At 64.5% G+C, this 23,621-nt stretch overlaps 1 protein-coding gene across 5 annotated transcripts in view; it reads left to right on the forward strand.

Annotated features, from left to right (window-relative positions):
* The first annotated feature begins 525 nt into the window (after positions 1 to 525).
* The window catches only part of SLC4A2 (solute carrier family 4 member 2), a 78,254-nt gene continuing 55,158 nt past the window's right edge, over positions 526 to 23,621 (forward strand). For 2 of the 5 annotated variants that reach the window (XM_045004273.1, XM_045004279.1), the window contains exons 1-3: positions 2,024 to 2,367; positions 2,628 to 2,683; positions 5,713 to 5,798. The gene's annotated coding sequence lies outside the window, so the exon portion shown is untranslated. Of the gene's footprint in view, positions 594 to 2,018; positions 2,368 to 2,627; positions 2,684 to 5,712; positions 5,799 to 13,320; positions 13,444 to 23,621 lie in introns of those variants that run through there. The other 3 variants (XM_045004275.1, XM_045004274.1, XM_045004277.1) reach the window with 3 other exon arrangements.

Here is a 23,621-nt window from a genome sequence, read left to right on the forward strand (position 1 = left end):
GGGGTGGGGGTCTCGGTGCAGGGGGCTGGGATCTGGGGGTGCGGGGGCTGGGTCTCTGTGTGGGGCAGGCTGGGGGGCTGGTCCCAGTGTGTGGGGTGGGGGTCTCGGTGCAGGGGGCGGGGTCTCTGTGTGGGGCAGGCTGGGGGGCTGGTCCCAGTGTGTGGGGTGGGGGGTCTCGGTGCAGGGGGCGGGGTCTCTGTGTGGGGCAGGCTGGGGGGCTGGTCCCAGTGTGTGGGGTGGGGGTCTCGGTGCAGGGGGCGGGGTCTCTGTGTGGGGCAGGCTGGGGGGCTGGTCCCAGTGTGTGGGGTGGGGGGTCTCGGTGCAGGGGGCGGGGTCTCTGTGTGGGGCAGGCTGGGGGGCTGGTCCCAGTGTGTGGGGTGGGGGTCTCGGTGCAGGGAGCGGGGTCTCTGTGTGGGGCAGGCGGGGGGTCTCTTTGGGCGGGCGGGCACGCGCATATTCCTGACACGTGGAAAGTTTCAGCGCTTGGGACGCTCGGGAGCGCGCACCCTCGCTCCTCCGCTGGCCCCGCCCCCTGCCGCGGACGCGCGCAGGCCCCGCTCATCCCCGGGCGCGCGGAGGAGGAGCCGCCTCAGGTAGGCTGGGGCTGGAGCGAGCTCCACGCGCGGGAAGCGCGGCCCCGATGCCCTCGCGGGAGCCCGGAGCGCGCAGCCCGGGGGGGGGCAGGGAGAGTGGAGCCGGGGGGCGCGGGCTGGCTGAGGGGGGGGATGGGGCAGGGGGTGGCTGGGGGGGATGGGCTGGCTGAGGGGGGGGATGGGGCAGGGGGTGGCTGGGGGGGATGGGCTGGCTGAGGGGGGGGATGGGGCAGGGGGTGGCTGGGGGGGATGGGCTGGCTGAGGGGGGGGATGGGGCAGGGGGTGGCTGGGGGGATGGGCTGGCTGAGGGGGGGGATGGGGCAGGGGGTGGCTGGGGGGATGGGGCAGGAGTCTGGGGGGGGTGGGCTGGCTGAGGGGGGCTAGGGCAGGGGGTAGCTGTGGGGGATGGGCTGGCTGAGGGGGGATGGGGCAGGGGGTGGCTGGGGGGATGGGCTGGCTGAGGGGGGATGGGGCAGGGGGTGGCTGGGGGGATGGGCTGGCTGAGGGGGGATGGGGCAGGGGGTGGCTGGGGGGATGGGCTGGCTGAGGGGGGGGATGGGGCAGGGGGTGGCTGGGGGGATGGGGCAGGAGTCTGGGGGGGATGGGCTGGCTGAGCAGGGGGCTGGGGCAGGGGGTGGCTGGGGGGATGGGCTGGCTGAGGGGGGGGATGGGGCAGGGGGTGGCTGGGGGGGAGGGGCTGGCGGAGGGGGCGGATGGGGCAGGGGGTGGGGGGGGGGGATGGGCGGGCGGAGGGGGGGGGATGGGGCAGGGGGTGGCTGGGGGGGATGGGCGGGCTGAGGGGGGGGATGGGGCAGGGGGTGGCTGGGGGGATGGGCTGGCTGAGGGGGGGATGGGGCAGGGGGTGGCTGGGGGGATGGGGCAGGAGTCTGGGGGGGGTGGGCTGGCTGAGGGGGGGGCTGGGGCGGGGGGGGGGGGGGGGATGGTCTGGCTGAGCAGGGGGCTGGGGCAGGGGGGGGGCTGGGGGGATGGGCTGGCTGAGGGGAGCTGGGGCAGGGAGTGGCTGGGGGGATGGGCTGGCTGAGGGGGGGCTGGGGCAGGGGAGGGCTGGGGGGGATGGGCTGGCTGAGGGGGGGCTGGGGGGATGGGCTGGCTGAGGGGGGCTGGGGCAGGGGGTGGCTGTGGGGGATGGGCTGGCTGAGCGGGGGGATGCGGCAGGGGGGTGGCTGGGGGGATGGGGCAGGAGTCTGGGGGGGATGGGCTGGCTGAGGGGGGCTGGGGCAGGGGGTGGCTGTGGGGGATGGGCTGGCTGAGCGGGGGGATGCGGCAGGGGGGTGGCTGGGCTGGCTGAGCCAGGGGAATGGCCCGGGGGGTGTGGGGGATGGCTGGGTGTGTGGGGGCCAGGTGGGGGGGCCAGCAGTCTAAGGGGCGTGCGTGACGAAGAGGGCCTGTGGGCAGGCGAGGGGGGATACGGAGGGAATGGTGGGGCAGGGAGGTTGGGAGGACGGGGGCAGAGCAGTGCAGGTGCCCCCGGCTGGCCCCGCGGGAGCTGCCCGGTCCGCATGGTCGGTAGTGCTAATTCCGTGCCAGGAGCAGCCCTGCTGGCAAGGCAGCCCCCAGGCCAGGGGGGCGCAGAACCCAGCGAGGTGGGGAGGGGGCTGGGAAGGAAGAGAAGGGAAGGAGAACCCTGCCAGGTCCCCTGCCTCACTTTCCCCAGGCCGGCTGGAGTGCGGGCAGGGTAGCAGCTTGATGGGGGCCTGCCCTCAGGCCGGCGTCTGCCCTGTGTGGGAGCTGGTGTCCCTCTTGCAGTCACAGGGTTAGTGACGCCGAGCCCCCCTGGAGTGAAGAGCCCTGGGCTCGGCCCCAGGGAGTGGATTCCCCTGGGCTGGGGGTGGCCAGGTGCTGCTGCCTGGCTGGGAGGCGGCTCCCCATGGGATGGGGCTGGGGGTGGCCAGGTGCTGCTGCCTGGCTGGGAGGCGGCTCCCCATGGGATGGGGCTCTTGCGTAACTTTAGAAGCATGTTCATTCCCTCCAGGAAGAGGAACAAACTCTCCCTTCCTCCCCCTCTCCCTGCAGCCTCTGCCGAGAAGGATCCCCTGGCCAGGGCCGTGCTGCAGTCCTCCTGGGAGGAGGTGAGTCTAGCCTAGTACCCTCGAGGGGCAGGGAATTCCCCAGGGTGCAGAGGGGAGATCACCCCCCAAACCTGGACGCTGCTTTGCATAGCTGGGGCTCCTGCGCAGCCGCCAGGGAGCATCCTGGTACTGCCCCAGCATCGTCTCCGTCCCCAGCCTATGCAGCTTCACTCCTCCGTCCTCAGTGGCTCTCTTGCCTCCAGCCCCTGCTCCATGCTGAGCCCCCACTTCCCCGGCCCTGGCCAGCTGTAAAGGAAACAAACTTGTCACTACCCAAGAACTTGCTTCTTCCTCCTCCTCCTGCTCCCACGTGCCTGGTCAGCCTGTAACCCCTGACCGGGTCCCCTCCTGCCGCTCTGCGCCCGGCTTCCTCCCACTCTCTGGGCCTGGGCTGCGTCTCCTCCAGCTCCCTGCCTGCTCCCCTCCAAGCTGGTTCAGCCCTCCTTGGCGCCCTCCTCCAGGCTGTAAATCTCTGCTCCCTCCTCTTCCTGCCTGCTCAGTTCCATGCCTGTCTGCTCGCTGGCTCGCCCGTCCCCAGCTGGGCCGCCCACCCCTCTCCCCCAGGCCTGTCGGCGTCACTCAGGTTTGTCCTCTTGGAGACCTCGTTTGCCCCAGTGTTTCCATCACCACCGGTCCACTGGGGCTTCTCAGATCTCTCTGAGCTGGGCCTCTGCCTCTCTGCCCTGAGGTGTCCAGCCACCTCTCCCGAGAACCCAACCCCTCCTCCTCCTCGGGACTCCTCTCCCCCACCTGGCATCTCCAGGACCGCTCGCGTCTCCCCTGCCCATCAACTCGCTGCCAGCTTTGTCTCCCTTCCCCGGTGTCTGTGCCCTGAGTGTCTCTTGCCTGATCACTGTCACTTTCTCTCCAGCCGTTCCACGCTGCTGCGAACACAGCGCTGTCTCCTGCTGCTCCATTCTGCCTCAGCTAATTGTATCGTCCCCTCGCAGTCTGAGCACCGCCCTAGGAGTTAAAAATAGAACCGCAACAATCCCTCTGCCTGCCTTGCCCGGCAGAGAGATGGCTTCAGTGGGTACCAGGGCTATTTGCCTTTAACCTGGCTCGAGAGGAAGCTGAGTCTGAGAGCCGTGCGGTGCGGCTATGGGTCTCGCTTCCCTTGTGGCAGAGAGTTCCTGAGGCTAGGGCCAGTTCCTAGCAAGTTGTCTCCTGCACTTGGGAGTCTTCTCCAGTTGGGCGACAGTTGAATTATTCTGTCAGAACTGAGCTGTGGTGTGAGCTTGGGGTTGTGGAGGGAAGGGGTGTCATGTACCCACAGGATCGGGGCAACACCTCAGTCTGATGGAGGAACCCCTTCAGTGTGCCAGAGCCCCAGGGGTCTCACTCAGCCTCCAGGGCAGGTCTCACCACCTGCTGAAACTGAACCTCTGGGGCACCAGCCCCCCTGCACCCCGTGAGCCCTGCCCAGTGAGAGCAACTGAGCCAGACTCCTGGCAGAGACTCACCCGCTCCGCAGGGACCGCTGCACCTTAGCATGTTTACAGTGACACTCAAACCAGGTGGGTTCACCTGGCGTATGGCATCGGCCGTCCTTAGGTCAGCATGCAGACCTAAGGGTAAAGCCGAGTCCATGCTGGTCAGCCCTGCGCACCAGCCAAGCTGCCAGGAACCCCATTTTCAGGCTCTCTGTCTTTCCTTCCTTAGGTCCCAGGTGAGAGTGCTTCTGGCAGAAGCCAAGGCTCACACCTCAGGCCTTTGTTCTTCAGCTGGGATCTCTGCCCTCGGCAGGGAAATCCTTGAGTAGCTGCTGCTCCATTGTCTAGCTGACCCCCTTGGTGACCTGGGGTGGTTTCAACCAGATCCTTAATGACTCTTCATTCCATCCAGATGGTATCTCTCCCCCTCCACACACACGCAGCCACGCAAAGTGTAGGGGAAACCAAGGCACATGCTGGTTTCAGGAAAAAATTATAGAAAATTCCCACTTTGTCACAAGGGCTCTCGGAGCTAGGGCCAGCCCCATGGAGGGCTTTGCAAATCAGGGCAAAGACCTTGAATGAGCCTCTGTTCAGTGGGGAGAAGATGCGGAGTGGAGCCAGCCCTACGCTGCTGAGCAGGCAGGCTGCGGTGTTCTGCACCAGCGGGAGCTTTCTGAGGCTGTCCAGCTGCATCGTTAGGCGCAGTGCACATGCGGGCGCGCGGGTGTGAAGCAGTTCGGTTTGTGGCACACACGGCATGCCTGACTCGTACCCACACGTGCAAGGAGATGAATGCGGGTCTACCCCTGGCCCAGCCAGAGGCTTCCCCTTTCCACCAGCACAGCCTGAACTCGGCCGCCTCAGGAGCATCAGCCTGCCTTGCGCCCTTCGCCAGCCCCTCCCACCAGGCCCACTCAAGCACACACAGCAGTGCTGGGTTGGATGCTGGAATCGCGGGGTGGCCATTCCTTTACCAGCCCCGGTGAGGTTCTCTGGGCAAACGGGTCCCTTCTGGCCTTCGAATGTGAGTGACGGGTGTTTGGGTCAAGGGGCGAATGGAGCAGGGCCAGAAACAGGGATTTGAAGCCCATTTCAGCACGCAGCCCTAACGAGTGGCTTTCCGAGAACCTCTGTAATAAGTCTCAGCAATCAAGCCTGGAAACTGGGAATGCCTGGATCCCTTTGGAACTGGTGCTCTAGACATGACATTCTCTGTGTCCATTCCTTACTCCTCCCCTGAGCTAGCCAGGGCCCTGCTTTGGGGCAGGACTGGAGCTGGTGTCCCCATTCCCTGCCCCCCCGAGCCAGCTGTTCCTCATGCCCTGGGGCTGGATTGGAGCCAGAGTCCCCTTGAGGGTATTGATCCCGTGTCTAATGCCCTGTCCACTCTGGGTCTGCGAGTCTTCTCCCAGTGTGCTTTGGGGAGTGATTATACCATACAATTGGGACCGGAGCCACTTTGTTCCGGTTGGCGCTTGCTCCCGGAGGGTTGGGGTTGGTGTCACCTGGAGAGAAGGGGGGGCGGGCTGGGGGAGGCAGTGAAGTGGGGATGGGCACTGCTGTTAACCCCTTACTGTCCTTTCTGTATTTCAGTGACTGGTGGAATGGTGCTGGGTGGATCAGTCCCTTCTCTGTGCTGCCTGTCCTGAGCTCCAGCAGAGCTGGCAGTCACTGTGCAGGTGAGTCTGTCCAGACGCCGCGCCCTGGCAGAGGTGTCTCCCTTGCTGGGGTGCAGGGAGTGTGCGGGAAGCCCCAGACATTTGGTTTGACGTAGGACAATGATGTTGGGTAGACCCCACCCCCGGGTACTTCAGCTGTTCTCTCTGCTTCAGAGACCTCCCTTGGCAGGCTGACAGCCATGGATGCGGGGGTGGGGGGGATGGTTCAGGGCTGCAAGGTGCACCTCCGAGCCAGGTATCTCCTCAGCTCTGTCAGAGTCCCATCCTTCCAGCCCCGAGCTCCTCTGTCCGACTGCAGTGCTCCTCACTCCTGACTTGCAGCCCCCTGCTCTTCCAGCCCTGCTCTGCTGAGGAGTTGGCTAGCCCATGACATGTGTTTGCTGTGCTCGAAAGTCCCTGGGCTCTGCTGAGAGTTGCTGATTCGTGTCGCTGGTGGCCCCTTGCAGGCCTGGGGGGCTAATGGCCAGCCTGGGGGCGTGTGCTGTGTCCCACGCTGGGTGGCTGCGTAATGCTGGGAGCGATTGAGTGATGTATGGGGCACTTGTCCAGCCCGATTCCTCTCCCTTGTGGATGTGCTGGACGCGGCCTGTTCCGCAGGCCCCAGAGCTGGTGTCCTGCTGCTGCACCTGTCTGCAGGGCCTAGGGGGTCACTGCTGCGGGGAAGAAGATGAGTGTGTTCTCTGCAGCCCTGCCTGCTGGGCTTAGGTGCTGGCCATGTGGCGGGGGTGATGCCAGCTGTGGGGGGAGTGACTGTGTGTGGGGGGATGGGGATAGCGCTGGGGCCAGGGTCCCGGGTACCAGCAGTGCTGTGGGGGCGAAGGGGCGAGGGCTCCGGAAGCGCTGGCAGTGTGTGGGGGGTGGCAGGGGGATGGGGGTAGCCGTGGGGCGCTGGCAGTGCTGAGGGCACAGGTGCGAGGGCTCCCGGAGCTGCGTGGGGACAGCGTTGGCCGTGCCGTGTTCCCCCCCGCAGAGTGTGAGGCTGGGGCCGCGCCAGACTGGGGATTGCTCCTCCCGCAGCTCGGGCTCTCATTAGGACGGCTCCCGCGGTGTCGGGTCGCTTTGTGTGGCAGCCAGGAAGGCCGGGCTGGGAGGGGGAAGGGCCTGGCCTTGGTGCCCCCATGGTACAGCCTGTCTGAGCCGCCGTTGGCTGCTGGGGCGGTCTGTGCTGAGCATGCTCAGTGCGCCCCTGCCTGTTAGAGCAATTAGCCCCACTGCCCTCAGGGGGCCGGGTGCCCAGCCCCCTTTCAGGCTCTTCGGGGTCACTGGAGTGCTTCAAGCAGGCTGCCAAAGGCAGAGGGATTTCATTGCCGTAATGATCCTTCCTGGCTGGCACCTGTCAGTCTCCTCCCTGCCGCTGGGCTGGAGCAGCTCCCGGCACAGCCCTCTGGGTGGCACCTCAGTCCGTTTCCTTCTGTCGCGGCTTCTGCCCGCGCAGGCGCCACGGGGAAGCAGGGTGCAAACCCCCTGCTCCAGGGTGCGGGTGCTTGGATGGCTCCCTCGGCTCCCAGCAGTTCGAGGGGCGCCCGTCTCTGCTCTGTCCCTGCTGCAGTCCAATGGGGGTGGGTGCAGACGGACCCCACCCAGCTTAGCTCAGGTCCCCCGGGCAGTGGAACTGCAGCCCAGGCCTGTCTTTGGGTCTGCGGCTGTCATGGCTCTTGGCCCCTGAGCTAGGCAGATGGGCGCTGCTGTGCAGACAGTGCCCTGGGGGGCTGGTGAGTCCCACCTGTCATGGCCCTACCTCGCACTATCCCCATTCCCAGCTGAGCTGCCTCGTTCTGTAGGGGAGGGGTGCCCAGCTAGGCTTCTTCGCTCTGCCTCCTGCCCTCCCAGGCCTGCTGTGGGGCTGTGTTGTTAACCTTCTGAGTCCTTCCCCTCTAACCATGAGGGATGGTGGCTAGAGCAGGGAGCAGCTGCCAGTGCCTTTGCTGCAGATACACGAAGGGGTGGGGTGGCCTGGGGGTCTCTCCACGAGGACACCCCTCCCGCTGGCATGGGCTGCAGGGGGACTCTTCTCCACTTCAGGGGCCTTCAGGGTCTTGCTGGGTTCGCCAGGAGGCCCCTTGGCTGGACAGTTTGGGTGGGGAGGACGCGAGTCTTGTGGTGACGATTCACAGGGGAAGGCGTGAGTAGGAGTGGGGAGTCCCTGCCTGCTCCGCTGGCTGCCTTAGCGAGGGGGAGCGGCTGGGAGCAGCAGATCAGGCGTGGTGGCTGCAGGAGGGGCTGGAGCCCCAGGGAGGATGGCGGCTGCACGCACAGACCTCTGCTCCGGGGCTTTTGAGCGGACAGCCCCTCTGGGGGGCTCTGGAGAAACTCCCTGAGACTCTGCACTTGGCTCTGGTCCCTGGATCCCAGAGCTCCTGGGAGATGGGTGGGAGCCGGCCGGGGGGCTGACTGAGCATGGGATTGGGATTGGGCTTGAGAGCTCTGGAGTCCCTGGCGTTTGGGCGAAGGAGGAGTGGGGGGGAGGGCCCAGTGCTGGGCTGGGCAGCCCTTCCCGCCACGAGGAGCGGAGTGGTGCCTGCTCACCAGCCAGTGCCGGCTCTCCGGGGCCCTCGCGGCGTTGGCGCCCAGAGCTCCTCCGGGGGCTTCCCGTATGGGACGTAGAGCAAACTGCACCGGCTCAGCAGTGTCAGGCTGGGACTGCGAGCGCCTTGTGCCCAGGAGCTCTGGACTGACTGATACAGAAAATACAGCAGCCCCCTACCCAGGGACCATCCTTGTGCCCCCTTCGCTGGGAGGTATTTTGTGAGGTTCCTGAGCGGGTGCTTCAGGCCAGAAGGCTGCAGCACTTTCTCTGCCCCGAGCTATTCACATCTGTACACAGCTCTCCGCACCAGGGTGTCTGAGCAAACATCATGCCTAGTGTCTGCCGTGGGCGGCTTGTCCTCCGTCTCTCCCCAGTTCTGGGGCCTGTGATCCTGTAGTCTGACCTCGGCCCCAGGGCTGCCCTGCGTTCAATCCCGGCTGGACTAGAGCAGGGCTTTTAGAAAAGCAGCCAAGCCTGATTTAAACATTGCCAGCAATAGAGGCTCATCTGCAGCCCTTGGTAAGCAGCTCCCTTCCCTCCCTCTTAGAAATGCTCACCGTCTCTCCGACCTGGAGCTTGGCCGGGTCTGCTCGAGGGAAGAGCCCCCAGCAAACCTTGGTTCCCCAGGTAGCTCCTTACAGCCTGGGATCGTCCCCCCAAACTTCTTTGTTACGCAAAATCCATCAAGCCCCCGCAGCCAATCCCGGGAAGGCCACAGGGTCGCACTGGGGGCTCCAGAATCCCGGCTTTCTGGGATAGCCCCCTCTCCTGTAAGTATGGGCGTAGGGGGGAAGCTTTTTAGACCCTGTGCTCTCTGTGTAGGAGAGAGGGCAGGTCGGAGGAGTGCGCCCGGCATGGGAAGCGGAAGGCGGGGAGCTCTAGGTTGGTCTGTGTGGTTCGCTCCAGGCTGGGACTGGCTCCTGAGCAAGCTCCGTCCCCTGCCCATGCGCTGGACAGAGCCGAGCTGTGGACCCTCTCAGATAACCTGGAGAATAAGGATCGAGGCCTGGACTTGCTATTCTGGGGGGCACGAGTGCAGCGAATGGAGGCTGGGTGCGACGTGCTCCTGGTAGCCGGTGGCTGCTCACTAGTTGAGCTGCGTGCTCTGTACTTGGAGTTTCCTGGGGTGGCCACTTGGCACTTAGCCAGGCAACACAGCCGAGTCCATCTGGCAGGGGACAGACGCGTGTGTAACCGGGGCTTGGTCCTTGTGCGCCCATACGGGATGCAGTCTCCTTGCCAGGCAGAGATGGCCGTGTGACTCGTTGGCGCTGCTCGGAGGGAGCATAGCTGCACACTGGATGGACGTGGTGCTCCTTTGGCGGGTGGGAAGGCCCAGCGCTTTGTCAGTGCAGCATGGGAAAGGAATTGCAAAAGCTCAAGCTTGGAGACTCAGACCTGCCTGCGATTCCAGCTACCTGTGCAACTCCCTGCTGCAGGATGTTGTATCAGATACCGAACAGGCCAGCGGGGGGAACTCCTGTGGCATCACGCGGGTTCCTGTACAGCTCTCCTGGTGGGGGAGCAGGGGAGGGCAGGGATAGGGTCCAGAGTGACCTAGGCAAATTGGAGGATTGGGCCAAAAGAAATCTGATGCGATTCAAGGACAAGTGCAGAGTCCTGCACTTAGGATGGAAGAATCCCATTCACTGGGGACCTACTGGCTAAGCAGCAGTTCTGCAGAAAAGGACCTAGGGGTTACAGTGGATGAGAAGCTGGAGATGAGTCAACAGTGTGCCCTTGTTGCCAAGAAGGCCAACAGCATTTTGGGCTGTATAAGTAGAGGCATTGCCAGCAGATCGAGGGACGTGATCATTCCCCTCTATTCGACATTGGTGAGGCCTCATCTGGAGAATTGTGTCCAGTTTTGGGCCCCACACTACAAGAAGGATGTGGATAAATTGGAGAGAGTCCAGCGGAGGGCAACAAAAATGATTAGGGGGCTGGAGCACATGACTTATGAGGAGAGGCTGAGGGAACTGGGATTGTTTAGTCTGCAGAAGAGAAGAATGAGGGGGGATTTGATAGCTGCTTTCAACTACCTGAAAGGGGGTTCCAAAGAGGATGGATCTAGACTGTTCTCAGTGGTACCTGATGACAGAACAAGGAGTAATGGTCTCAAGTTGCAGAGGGGGAGGTTTAGGTTGGATATTAGGAAAAACTTTTTCACTAGGAGGGTGGTGAAGCACTGGAATGGGTTCCCTAGGGAGGTGGTGGAATCTCCTTCCTTAGAGGTTTTTAAGGTCAGGCTTGACAAAGCCCTGGCTGGGATGATTTAGTTGCGGTTGGTCCTGCTTTGAGCAGGGGGTTGGACTAGATACCTCCTGAGGTCCCTTCCAACCCTGATATTCTATGATAAGAGCAGCCAGGCTGGGTCAGACCAAAGGTCCATGTAGCCCAGTATCCTGTCTTCCGACAGTGGCCAATGCCATGTGCCCCAGAGGGAATGAACAGAAGAGGGAATCATCAAGTGATCCATCCCCTGTCGCCCATTCTCAGCTTCTGGCAAACAGAGGCTAGGGACACCATCCCTGCACATCCTGGCTAATAGCCATTGATGGACCTGTCCTCCATGAGTTCTTTTTTGAACCCTGTTACAGTCCTGGCCTTCACATCTTCTGGCAAGGAATTCCACAGGCTGAGCAGGGGGTTGGACTAGATGCCTCCTGAGGTCCCTTCCAACCCTGATATTCTATGGCGTGTGCTCAACTGCCGCCTTTCCCTTTGGCTGGCTGAGAGCACCAGGAGGGAGGGGCTGTCTTCTCTCCACTGCCCGTGGGGCACAGTGTCTGGGCAGTGGGACCTGCTCTGGGAAGGGCCCTCTTGCAGGGGAGATGGAAGGCAGGGTGACCCAGTCTGGAGTCCTGCTCTGGCACCCTTTTGGCCAGTGAGCATTCTCCGAGGAGCTGCTGCTGCCTTTCCAGGCCTGCCACTTGGCGAGATTTGCCAGGTTCTCCGTTCGGCTCCTGTGGAATTCCTGCAGGGCCAGAGCTGGGCCTGCCTCCCCATGCTGGGTGTGTTCAGGCCAGATGCCCATCCCTCCTGTGGGGCCAGATCCTGCCTCTCCTCCCACCTGCCAGCGCTGGGTGTGTTCGGGCCAGATCCCCAGCCCCGCTGCGGGGCCAGATCCTGCCTCTCCTCCCACTTGCCAGCGCTGGGTGTGTTCGGGCCAGATCCCCAGCCCCGCTGCGGGGCCAGATCCTGCCTCTTCTCCCACCTGCCAGCGCTGGGTGCGCTCGGGCCGGATCCCCAGCCCCCCTGTGGGGCCAGATCCTGCCTCTCCTCCCACCTGCCAATGCTGGGCGTGTTCGGGCCGGATGCCCAGCCCCCCCATGGGGCCAGATCCTGCGTCTCCTCCCACCTGCCAGCGCTGGGTGCGCTCGGGCCGGATCCCCAGCCCCGCTGCGGGGCCAGATCCTGCCTCTCCTCCCACCTGCCAATGCTGGGTGTGTTCGGGCCGGATCCCCAGCCCCCCTGTGGGGCCAGATCCAGCCTCTCCTCCCACCTGCCAATGCTGGGCGTCTTCGGGCCGGATGCCCAGCCCCCCCATGGGACAGATCCTGCGTCTCCTCCCACCTGCCAGCGCTGGGTGCGCTCGGGCCGGATCCCCAGCCCCGCTGCGGGGCCAGATCCTGCCTCTCCTCCCACCTGCCAATGCTGGGCGTGTTCGGGCCGGATGCCCAGCCCCCCCATGGGGCCAGATCCTGCGTCTCCTCCCACCTGCCAGCGCTGGGTGCACTCAGGCCGGATCCCCAGCCCCTCTGCGGGGCCAGATCCTGCCTCTCCTCCCACCTGCCAATGCTGGGTGTGTTCGGGCCGGATCCCCAGCCCCCCTGTGGGGCCAGATCCAGCCTCTCCTCCCACCTGCCAATGCTGGGTGTGTTCGGGCCAGATGCCCAGCCCCCCCATGGGGCCAGATCCTGCCTCTCCCGCCAGCTAATGCTGGGTGTGTTCGGGCCAGATCCCCAGCCCCACTGCGGGGCCAGATCCAGCCTCTCCCACCTGCCAGCGCTGGGTGCGTTCGGGCCGGATCCCCAGCCCCCCTGTGGGGCCAGATCCTGCCTCTCCTCCCACCTGCCAGCGCTGGGTGCGTTCGGGCCGGATCCCCAGCCCCCCTGTGGGGCCAGATCCTGCCTCTCCTCCCACCTGCCAGCGCTAGGTGCGCTCGGGCCGGATCCCCAGCCCCCCTGTGGGGCCAGATCCAGCCTCTCCTCCCACCTGCCAGCGCTGGGTGCGTTCGGGCCGGATCCCCAGCCCCCCCGTGGGGCCAGATCCAGCCTCTCCCGCCAGCCAATGCTGGGTGTGTTCGGGCCGGATCCAGCCTCTCCCGCCAGCCAATGCTGGGTGCGTTCGGGCCGGATCCAGCCTCTCCCGCCAGCCAATGCTGGGTGTGTTCGGGCCGGATCCCCAGCCCCTCCCCAAGCTCGCCCCCTTGCCCTGACTCTCGTGGCCCCCTTGCCACGGTAGATGAGTGCCTCCCACTCGGACCTGGTTACTCCTCTGCTGCTCCTTTTCCTCCTCTCCCCCCCCCCAGTGCTGGACATTGGCCTCCTTTGTGCTGCGAGCCAGGCTCCCCGCCCAGCCGCAGGCCGGCTGTGCCCAGCGGGAGTGCTTGCTGCAGCCGCGCGGGGCTCGAAGGAGCAGTTACAGAGACTTGGCACTGGCAGCCTTGTTTGGGGAACGCGCCTGTTACAGACTTGCTGAAACAAAGTCTGGCCGCGGCTGCTTTTTCCTTTCACACGAGTATAAAAGCCTCCCGCGTGAGGCAGGAGTGCGGGCTCGGAGCCTGCTGGGCAGCGCTCTCTGGGACAGGACAGAGCAGCTGGTGCCTTTGCACCCAGGTCCAGCTCTGGCACTGGGCTGGCCCGGCAGAGCTGAGCTCTGCCCCAGGAAACGGGCAGCAGCAGTCCCGGCCTGTGGGGGTGGGATGGCAGCTCCCACTCCTGGCTGAGGGGCCCCCGGCTGCCCAGCTGTGTCGCCTGCTCCTCCTTCCAGGGCTCTCCCGGAGGTGGGCAGACGCCCCGGCAGCCTCTGCATTAAGTAAGAAGCAACTTGCTGAGAAGCGACGCCTGTGAGGCTGGGTGCCCGGGATCCCTGCGCGGGAGGCCATGCTGTGGGGTGAGTGGGGGGCAGGCGCTCCCCTGCCCTGGGGGGCTCGGCACCTCTCCAGTTGTTGGGGAAGAGGAGGGCACTGTGAGCTGTGCTGGGGCTGCTGCCTGTGCGATTTGCTGCAGCTCTGTGCGTGCCAGCGGAGCCGGGGCGCTGGAGACATGCTGCACAGCCAGAGCTGGACAAGGGACTCCTCGCGCCAGGGCAGAGGGGTGCGCTGTGTCCCGGGGGAGGGGGCGTGTAGCAGGGAGCTATTGCCTGACCCCTCCGTTCTGCCTGAGGGAAGGAGGCTGGTTGGGGACAGTTACTCTGGTCAGAGCAGGCCACCGTGTGAGCCCAGGGCCAGATGTGGTCCAGCTGGGCCCTGTGGCCAGGCACGTGGGAACTACAGCTCCCAGCTTCCAGTGCTCCATCTGGAACCAAGCTGCACATGCTGGGGCCGGCAGCCTCCATGGGCAGCATGGGCCTCCCCCATCCTTTGGGGCTCAGCCGCTGCTGAGGAGAAGTGTCTGGCAGGGGGGACGATGCCCACCAGAGCCCAGGGGTCGCGAAGCTGGACTCTGGGGTCCCTGTGCCTGGGGCAGAGACACTAGTGGGGGCTGGGGAGGGTCCGGACTATGCTGCTCACTGGGCGGATTTCCCCCACCGACTTCATGCCCTAAGGTAAGGTAATAAGGTAATAATTGGAGATATACCAATCTCCTAGAACTGGAAGGGACCTTGAAAGGTCATTGAGTCCAGCCCCCTGCCTTCACTAGCAGGACCAATTTTTGCCCCAGCTCCCTAAGTGGCCCCCTCAAGGATTGAGCTCACAACCCTGGGTTTAGCAGGCCAATGCTCAAACCACTGAGCTATCCCTCCCCCCCTGCGGTGCCAGGTAATGGCTGTCGGCTCCTGGTGTGGTACCTCCCCTGGCCCTGGGGCGAGCTGAGAGTGACAGGGAGGTGGTGACAGGCTGGGCACGAGGCCTGGCAATGGGGTGATCAGAAACCCTGTCACCTGCCCCATAGGCTCCCGCAGGAGATGTCTCGCTGCTGAGGGGCCAGCCCATTGCAGCTAGTGGGTCCAGAGGCAGGGCAGTGCTAGCAGCCCCCCCTCACCTGCTAGCCGTCTGCCTGGCATGGACCTCTGCCAGCACCTTGGGAAGGCTGCTCCATGCCCAGGTGCTCTCTGTGCTTCAGGCAGCCATTCTGCAGGCCCCCGCCCCCGCCCGGGTGTGCCGGCTCGGCGCTCGGTCTTGTGGAGCGGGGCAGGCTCCACCCCCAGGAGCCAGTTGCTTTGCAGAGGGGCAGGGATGTTTGAATGGTGCTGCTGCAGTCGGGTGCTGAGAAGATCTCTGTCTGACACAGGACAGTCTGGGGGTGCTGAGCAGGTGGGCTAATGCGCCTGGAGATGCCTCAATTCTCACCATGGAGACGGGCGGGAAGACAGAGCTGCCTGGCCTGGCCGTGGCTGGGCAGGAGGGGTTGGTTTGCAGGCAGGGGCCCTGCCGTGCCTGAGGCATGCGCAGAGCATGGCATCCCAGGAGAGAGCAAGAGGCCCAAAGGCTGGGTGAGGCAGTGTGGGCTGGGAGGGGCAGGGCCCAAGCTGTGCAGGGCGCCGGGGGGGGAAGCCAGCCCGTGGAGCGGGATCCCAGCTACCTGGGGTAGGCAGCAGCCGGCTGTAGAAGTGGGGTGGTCTGCAGCGCCGTCTCCCAGCATTGGGCGCTCCTAGGGTGACCAGCCCTGCCTCTGGGGCACCCCCGACAGCTGCCTTGGATTGCACCTTTCCAGCTGTTGGCGGGGGCCCTTCCTGCTGCTGGTTCCAGGGCGGGGGGGTCTCCTGACTGCACCTGGTCTCTGGCCAGGGCTCGGGTTGTGTTGCAGGGAGCGCTGCCCGGGCTGATTTCCATAGATGTGCATTGCAAAGTGCCTTCCCACTGGGGAGGAGAGAGGTGGGCAGGGGCCGGCTGCTCCCCTGGTTCAGAGCCTTTGCCCCCCGCTGCGCCGGTTAGCGCTGGGCTGGGTCGGGATTTCCCCCAGCTCTGCCCCAGTCTCCGCTGTGGAAGCAGGCCTCTCCCATTTGGTATTCAGGGCCTGGGGATTGGAAAGTGCCAGTGGGGTGGGGCAGGAGCGGGGGGGCTGGCAGGTGCCCATGGGTCAGGAAGGGAGTGGGTCTCAGGGGGCTGTGTTCGTACGTCTCAGTGGAGGCGGAAGGGCTGCATGTCTCCTGGGACTCCTTGCAGGCCCTGCACGGTGCCCTGTCTGCTCTGGGTGCCGAGGCAGGGTGTGGGGGTCAGGGCAGGCTGGCCCCTCTCTGGGCCAGGCACCGGCGTGTGGCACAGCGGGGCCTGGGGGCGGCTGGGTGCCAGTGCTAATCCCTGCTGGTAGCCTCCTCGGGATGGGGAGCCTCAGGCCAGCACTGGGCTGCGGGGTCCTGCCTCTCCCCTTGGGGGTGTTAGCTCACTGTGGCCTGCATGTCACTGCAGCTCTCCTGGGGCGGGACTGGTGAGTGAAACCTGAGCTTTGGGGGCAGGTTGTGTGGCTTGGGGAGGACTGGACAGGACCCGTTGGCTGTGCCTCCTGCCCTCCCCAGGGTGCTGTGTTCGAGGGCAACCGGGAGGGGCTGGGGCCCCGTCCTGCCTGGGCCGGTTCCTGGTGGCTCTTTAGCCGTGGAACATTAGAGCCCGTGAGGAATGTGTTGGATGAAGAGCAGCCGTGGGGATTAGTGCCTGTTACAGCTGAATTCCTCCTCCTCTTTTCGCTGGCACCTGCCGAGGGTGAGCAGAGCCTCGAGCCCAGGCCATGCTGGCAGTGAGGCAAAGCACCTGCCTCCCAGGGCTCTGCCCCCCAAGGCTGGCGGAGCTGTGGGCATGCAGGGGGCCAGGGGTGGCTGCTGCTAGTGCAGTCGGGTGGAACCCCCAGCCCCTGCTTGGGACCCACGTCTTCCCGGCAGGCTCCAGTGCGCTGCGGGGGTCTGCCGGCCTGTCCGTCAGTTCCCGCTGAGCGTGGGATAGGGACCACGTAAGCACCTGGCTAGCTGGGGCCTGTGCCAGTGAGTTCCACAGGTTAATTGGCTGCTGTGGGATCCGTTTTCAATGTGCTGCCTTTCAGTCTTGCAGGATCCCCTCGTCCTTGTGTTGTGAGAGGGCAAACAGGAGCCTGCGATCCACCTTTGCTGGCCCATCTGTATCCAGCCATGCTGAGCAGTCCCTGCTCCAGCAGGCTCAAATGGCTCTCTGCCCGTCTCTGAGCCTTTCCTGTGAGCTGCAGACGCAGTAACCTCGGTCTGTAGCCGGGTGGTATCGTGACCTGGTGGTATTTCCTTTCCAGCTCTGCTCCTTGCCTGCTGCTTGGCACGGGGCAGAGAGTTGTGCTGAGAGGTGTCGTGCGCTGGGCTCTAGGCACGGGGAGAGATGGGCTCCTGCTTCTTGCCACAGCCAGCAGCCCGTTGCTGGCTCCCCCAGAGTGCCGCTGATCACAGGGCTGTGGGCATGTCCCAGGCACAGGTGGGAGGCAGGCTGCTGGCCCCCAGAGGACCAGGGAGATCCTTGTGGAGGCCGTGCGGCATCCAGAGTCCCCCAACATGGGAGTTTTGGGCACTGCCGGATGCCATGATAGGGCTAGTGTTGCCCAGAGCTCTGCCTCAGCACAGAAGTAGCCAGGATGTCTGTCATTCCCCTTCCGCTGCCTGCTCAGCCTTGCTGGGCTCAGCTGCAGTGAGCGCTGGTCATCCTGGCAGGCTTCGGGAGGAGCGCAGGCACTGCAGGCCAAGGGGCTGCTCCCTGGGATCTGCCATGGAGGAGACGGTACGAGCTTGTGGCAATCCACCAGGACGAGGGTCCAGGGATGCCCTCAGGGACCTGGGTGGGATGAAGGAGCAGACAGCCCAATGGATCTTCAGGAGTCTGGCGATCCTGAGCAGCTCCCAGCCGGGAGCCCAAGGCAGCTAGGAAGCCATGGGCCTGGCACAACTCGGATTTAGGCCAGAGCGTAGGACAGAAACCGCCCGACTGGCAGTGATGGGGATCTGCTGCTGTCAGTGGAGGGAGGCAGACTCGTCTCCTGCTGCACCTGGCACTTTGGCCCTGGGATACGGCCGTGCTGCCCGAGGGAGGGGCAGGGCCCAGGGTAAAGTGCTGCCATGGTCTCAGTCATAGAATCATAGAATCTCAGGGTTGGAAGGGACCTCAGGAGGTATCTAGTCCAACCCCCTGCTCAAAGCAGGACCAATCCCAACTAAATCATCCCAGCCAGGGCTTTGTCAAGCCGGGCCTCAAAAACCTCTAAGGAAGGAGATTCCACCACCTCCCTAGGGAACCCATTCCAGTGCTTCACCACCCTCCTAGTGAAATAGTGTTTCCTAATATCTAACCTAGACCTCCCCCACTGCAACTTGAGACCATTGCTTCTTGTTCTGTCACCTGCCACCACTGAGAACAGCCGAGCTCCATCCTCTTTGGTAGTTGAAGGCTTCTATCGAATCCCCCCTCATTCTTTTCCTCTGCAGACTAAACAATCCCAGTTCCCTCAGCCTCTCCTCATAAGTCATGTGCTCCAGCCCCCTGATCATTTTCATTGCCCTCCACTGGACTCTCCAATTTGTCCGCATCCTTTCTGCAGTGGGGGGACCAAAACTGGACATAGTTCTCCAGGTGTGGCCTCACCAGTGCTGAATAGAGGGGAATAATCACTTCCCTCGATCTGCTGGCAATGCTCCTTCTAATACAGCCCAATATGCCATTGGCCTTCTTGGCATCAAGGGCACACTGCTGACTCATACCCAGCTTCTCATCCACTGTAATCTCCAGGTCCTTTTCTGCAGAACTGCTGCTTAGCCAGTCGGTCCCTAGTCTATAGCGGTGCCTGGGATTCTTCCTTCCTAAGTGCAGGACTCTTGTCACGCTCCCCAGATGGGTTGTATCCTGGGGAGCAGCGGCTCGGGGAAGGACCTGGGGAAAGCAGCTGAACACAGGCCCTGTGCAGCATGCAGCCCAGAGGGACTTCTGGGCTGGGTGAGCAGGGCCGTGGCCAGGAGCGGCCGGTGGTGGATTTGCCTGTGTGGGCTACTCCAGTGAGACCAGCACTGGGGCCACACTCAGCAAAGGTCACTGGACACACTGGAAGGGTTCAGAAAAGAGCCCCAAGGAGGAGTCAAGGCCTGGAAACACTGATTGACAGAGTCCGAGTCGTTAGTGGCTCACTAGTTGGTTTGTCCAGGACCCGGCCCAGAGGTGACTCTATTGTGGTCTGGGGCCACCCACCCGGGAGGAGGTTTCTGGTGATGGGGGCTCTGTAGTCTGGCAGACAGCGTGAGAGCCGAGGGCTGGCAGCTGAGTCTAGCAACAAGGTGAAGGTCCCTCCCCCTTGGGAACAGCTGCCCGGGCATGTGGCAGGTTCGGGGTCACTGGGAGGCCTCCCTGGTGTCCCTAGCCCAGGGAGCAGCGACGGGATTGTGCAGACGCTGCCATCGGAGGTTCCCTGCCCCATGTGATGCAGTAGGTCAGAACGGGCACTGCTGCCCCGTGCAGGCCGAGACCCCCAGCACAGGGCACTGAGGGGTTAGTTAGAAAAGCCCCAGCCCCGGCTCGTACGCTGCGCAGCTCCTCCTGGGGAGAGGGCCAGAGAGAACGAACCGCTGCTAGGCAGGGGGCTGCTATGTGGCTGGACAGTGCTCAGACACCGTGACAGCTCCCACAGCCCAGAGCACATGTCCAGCGGGGGAAGGCGCATGGCTCCTGGGCCACTGGGTGTAACTGAGTGTGCTGGAGAGCAGGCGTGTGTGCCGCTTGGCATGGCCCTGGGACGCTGCTGTCACGAAGTCCCCGGGCGCTGCTCTGGTACTGCTCCCCACAAAGCCAGGCAGGACTCTGGGGAGCCTCCTCTCCCTTGGAGCAGCCTGTCTGCAGGGCAAGAAGCTCACACGGCTTCACCTCCTGGGTCTCTCCTTGGAGCATTCAGCATCCTCTGCCCCTCCGTGTGCTTCCCACAGCGAGTCGCCCAGGCGGGGTCCTGGGGAAGCCAGAGCGTCCTGCCCCCCCACTGCGCAGTCAGACGTGACTCTCAGCCAGCCAGTAGCACAGAGGTTTATTCCATGACAGGAACAGGGTCTAACACAGAGCTTGTAGGTACAGAGAACCGGACCCCTCAGCCAGGTCCATCTTGGGGGGTGGGGAACCCAGACCCATGTTCTGGGCCTTCGCATCCCCCCACCCCCAGCCAGCTCCAAACTGAAACTCTCCAGCCCCTCCCCAGGCCTTTGTCTCTTTCCCGGGGCACGAGGCCACCTGATCTCTGTTCTCCAACACCTTCAGTTGGCACCTTGCAGGGGAGGGGCCCAGACCATCAGTTACCAGGAGACAGGGTGTCGCCATTCTCTGTGCAGGCACCATCACCCCTGCCCTCTAGGGCTCTGCAACAATCACCCCTATCCCACCACCTAGAGACTTAAGAACTGCATAGGGGAAACTGAGGCACCCACACAGTATTCAGAGGAAACATTAAGAACAGTCCCAGTTCGTCACATCTCTCCCCCCTTCGAGACCGAACTGAGCGAGGTCTCTTCAGCCAGTGACCTTGGGAAGTTTGAATCCACCAACGCTCCCATGGATGCCCCAGCATCTCTCCCCTTCCTTGGTGGGACTTACACCAGGCCCTTCCAGTTTCAGGTCCTCCCGTGGGTCTGTTGTGCTTGATGGCGCTTGCAGGCTGCATGTGGGAAGGTTTATGCGGCCCGGGCCCTTTTGACACCCCAATACCCCTGGGGTTTAAACTGGGATTGGGTCTTTTCCCAGCACTCCAGTTTGGAGGGCTGCAATTCGGTCTCTCTGGGTTACGAGCCCCTATCTGGATCTTGGCCACCCTCTGACCAGGTGTGTCTGTCCCCAGCAGCTCGGCATCAGCCCCTTGCATTTGACGCCGCCACGTCGGAGGAGAGTGGTCAGTATATGGACCCAGCTGCAGCTTTCCAAGGGCTCCCTCTGTATCCCCAGCCAGCTCCAAACTGAACCCCCCCCAGCCCCTTCCCAGGCCTTTGTCTCTTTCCCTGGCCAGGAGGCCACCTGATCTCCTTGTTCTCCAACACCTTCAGTTGGCACCTTGCAGGGGAGGGGCCCAGACCATCAGTTACCAGGGGACAGAGTGTCGGTCATTCTCTGTGCAGACACCATAACGCCTGCCCTCTGGGGCTCTGCAACAATCACCCCCCCAATCCCACCACCTAAGAACTGCATAGAGGAAACTGAGGCACCCACAGAGTATTCAGAGAAAACATTAAGAACATTCCCACAGCTGCTCTGCCCTGGACACCCCAGTTAGAATATCAGGGTTGGAAGGGACCTCAGGAGGTATCTAGTCCAACCTGCTGCTCAAAGCAGGACCAATCCCTAGACAGATTTTTGCCCCAGATCCCTAAATGGCCCCCTCAAGAATTGAGCTCATAACCCTGGGTTTAGCAGGCCAATGCTCAAACCACTGAGCTATCCCTCCCCGCCTTGGTGAACTTGCCCAGAGATGGGAGATCAGAGACAGGCTAGGAATTAGCACTTCCGTGGTGGGGCTAAACTACAGAGCAGAGCTCGGACAGGTGGGGAGCTGTGATGCTGTGGCTCAGTCTGGGAGCAGGGAGCTGTGAGGCTGCGGCTCAGTCTGTTGGGGGAATGGGGAGCTGTGACGCTGCGGCGCGGTCGGGGGTAGCGGGGAGCTGTGAGGCTGCGGCGCAGTCAGGGGGAACGGGGAGCTGTGAGGCTGCGGCGCAGTCGGGGGTAGCGGGAAGCTGTGAGGCTGCGGCGCAGTCGGGGGGAACGGGGAGCTGTGACGCTGCGGCGCAGTCGGGGGTAGCAGGAAGCTGTGACGCTGCGGCGCAGTTGGGGGAATGGGAAGCTGTGAGGCTGCGGCGCAGTCGGGGGGGACGGGGAGCTGTGACGCTGCGGCGCAGTCGGGGGACCGGGGAGCTGTGAGGCTGCGGCGCAGTCGGGGGTAGCGGGAAGCTGTGAGGCTGCGGCGCAGTCGAGGGGGAACGGGGAGCTGTGAGGCTGCGGCGCAGTCGGGGGACTGGGGAGCTGTGAGGCTGCGGCGCAGTCGGGGGTAGCGGGAAGCTGTGAGGCTGCGGCGCAGTCGGGGGGAACGGGGAGCTGTGAGGCTGCGGCGTGGTCGGGGGGAATGGGGAGCTGTGAGGCTGCGGCGCAGTCGGGGGGAACGGGGAGCTGTGAGGCTGCGGCGCAGTTGGGGGGGACGGGGAGCTGTGAGGCTGCGGCGCAGTCGGGGGAACGGGGAGCTGTGAGGCTGCGGCGCAGTCGGGGGTAGCGGGAAGCTGTGAGGCTGCGGTGCAGTCGGGGGGAACGGGGAGCTGTGAGGCTGCGGCGCAGTCAGGGGGAATGGGGAGCTGTGAGGCTGTGGCGCAGTCGGGGGTAGCGGGAAGCTGTGAGGCTGCGGTGCAGTCGGGGGGAACGGGGAGCTGTGACGCTGCGGCGCAGTCGTGGGGGAACGGGGAGCTGTGAGGCTGCGGCGCAGTCGGGGGGAACGGGGAGATGTGAGGCTGCGGCGCAGTTGCGGCGGACGGGGAGCTGTGAGGCTGCGGCGCAGTCGGGGGAACGGGGAGCTGTGAGGCTGCGGCACGGTCGGGGGGCATGGGAAGGGGGGAGGCTGCGGCGTGGTCGAGGGGGACTGGGGCGCTGTGACGCTGCGGCGCAGGCAGGGGGAACGGGGAGCTGTGAGGCTGCGGCGCAGTCGGGGGGAGCGGGGAGCTGTGAGGCTGCGGCGCGGTCGGGGGGAATGGGAAGCTGGGAGGCTGCGGCGAGGTCGAGGGGGAATGGGGAGCTGTGACGCTGTGGTGCAGTCGGGGGGAGCGGGAAGCTGTGACGCTGCGGTGCAGTCGGGGGGGAACGGGGAGCTGGGAGGCTGCGGCGCAGTCGGGGGGGAACGGGGAGCTGGGAGGCTGCGGCGCAGTCGGGGGAACGGGGAGCTGTGACGCTGCGGCGCAGTTGAGGGGGAATGGGGAGCTGTGAGGTGCGGCGCAGTCGGGGGGGAACGGGGAGCTGGGAGGCTGCGGCGCGGTCGGGTGGGGGAGCAGATCTCGGACAGATGGGGATCAGGGAGTTTCTAAGTTACTTTACAGGCCTGTGTGCGCACCGTCTCTGGCAGCGCGGCACCGGGAACGTATCGCTGCTCACCATGTCTCGGTGCGGCAGGCCCGGCTGTTACCCTTGGGGCAGGGCCTGGGCTGAGGTTCCTGCCCATGGTCATACAGGAGCCCATGGTGGTGCAGGGACTGACCCTGCCTCCCACGCCGTCGTCCGGCCTTCGCGGCTGGAGCGCAGTGATGGTGCGGTGCGGGCTGGGGACCGTTCCCCGTTCCCTCTGGCCCCGGTCTGTGTTTGGCTCCCCCCTCCCGCTGGGCGGGGGCAGGGGTTGTCCATGCTTGCCCCAGCAGGTTACGGGGATGGGGCCGTCCTGGGGAGGCCAGGGCTCGCTGCACGGGGCGTGGTGCTGCTAGGGGCTGCGGAGACAACGCGCCCCGTAATCGCCTTAGTCAGGATCAGGCAGGCGAGTGGAGGCTAGTCCCTGGAATGTGACTCCGGCGCAGTGGCAGGAGCTGCAGCGCCGTCTGGCACACACGTGCTAAGCCGAGCCAGCCAGTAATTCCCGGCGCCGGGCAGGGCTTGTGAGCAGCAGCGTTGGCAGCCGTATCTCCATATCTGCAGACCTGCCCCGCTTATCTGGGCTGGATTGTTCTGTGCAAACAAGAGCCCTTTGTGCGCCACTTGACTGCCGGGAGCGCTGCCTCGGGAGGAACCTGAGCGGGGAGTTGCCGAGGGGCCTGCGTCCGGCCTGCAGACCCCTGCTGCTCAGGTGGGAGCAGCCGGTCTCACGCCGGGCCTGGGCCTTGTCGCACCCGAGAGAGAGCAGCTGCTCTGGGGATGTGGCTGTAACGGAGGCCGGGGGCAGAAGGGCTCTGGCCCAGGCTGTAGCTTTCCCTCCTCATTCCCCCAGGCCTCACAGCGCGGGAGCCCCAGACCTGGGAACGGAACCCAGGAGTCCTGGCTTCCAGCCTGCCTGCTCTAACCACTAGGGTTCTCACTGCACACCCCTGGGGCTCCCTGCAACCCTCCATCTCCGCCCACCCCCCGGGTGCCATGCTCCCAGCCCCCTCCATTTCAGGGACTCCCCAACAGGATCTCTGGGTGCCCCCTCCCCGTACGCCACGGTCCC

Source organism: Mauremys mutica, chromosome 2, assembly GCF_020497125.1.
Source record: "Mauremys mutica isolate MM-2020 ecotype Southern chromosome 2, ASM2049712v1, whole genome shotgun sequence".
Classification (NCBI taxonomy): domain Eukaryota; kingdom Metazoa; phylum Chordata; order Testudines; family Geoemydidae; genus Mauremys; species Mauremys mutica.